This window comes from Schistocerca nitens, chromosome 2, assembly GCF_023898315.1.
Source record: "Schistocerca nitens isolate TAMUIC-IGC-003100 chromosome 2, iqSchNite1.1, whole genome shotgun sequence".
Classification (NCBI taxonomy): domain Eukaryota; kingdom Metazoa; phylum Arthropoda; class Insecta; order Orthoptera; family Acrididae; genus Schistocerca; species Schistocerca nitens.
The window spans coordinates 184,350,765-184,351,742 of NC_064615.1; positions in this window are offsets into that span (position 1 = coordinate 184,350,765).

Genomic DNA, 978 nt, shown 5'->3' on the forward strand with positions numbered 1-978 from the left:
CCGCAATTTCAGAATGCCTCTCTGGTGCCGTTACCTTTCCTAAAGCGAAAGTGGACAGTTTATCTCTCGGGATATGTTAAAGGGAGTACCACCAAATATTCAGAGTGGAGTGAGGAACCGGCAGAGTGAAGTATGCGGTAGGTTCGCGATGACGGTATTGTCTGGCCCAGTTGCTATGATAGACTCCGTGATTGCGAATTGTTTCCAGAAGAGCGAGCTCGGGAATATTCCAAGCGCCGGTGTCTCGATAAGATAAACTTCTGTTTCCAAATGCGCTCCAGTTATTCTTCTACTGTACGTATGTAAACTCTTCAGTTTACATACGTACAGTAGAAGAATAACATTCTAGGGGAAGCGGAGGTCTGCGTTTTCTACCGTATTCACATGAATTTCAGATTGATCGCTGCGTTACGTAAAGAGGGGGAGAGCTACCTCGCCCGAGAGCTGGTTGCATAACGCAGCGCACAGCGAACAGCGAGTCGCGCGCCTGCGAGATGCCGCCCGCCTTACATAAGGCTCCCGAGGTCACGCAGGCAGCGGTACATACACAAGTAAAGCGTCGCCCAACCCATAACAAGAGTTACTGTGTTGTTTGTACTACGAAAACTAAAGCGGGGGAAAATCGATCTACTGCATCAAGTAATTATGTGTTTCGATCAGTGTGTTTTGACACTGTAGGTAGAAAAACCTCTAAAACAAATTTACGAGTTGATAAAACACACGTCTCTCCGTGTTTCAGAAATCAGCATCATCACATATGTGTGGGTTGTTTCCACATACATTAATATTCCTAAGACGATGAACCCGTATTTGCCATTATTTTCACCAGCCATGATCGACAAGGAAAACATCGAAGTGTCAATAATTTGGCGCTGGATGGGTCCACCCTTCATGTAATTATTAAACTTTAGTTTCCGCTTACTGTCGTAAGTTTATTTTTTATTTATTTTGATTGCTGTTTCAAGTACTACCTCTCAC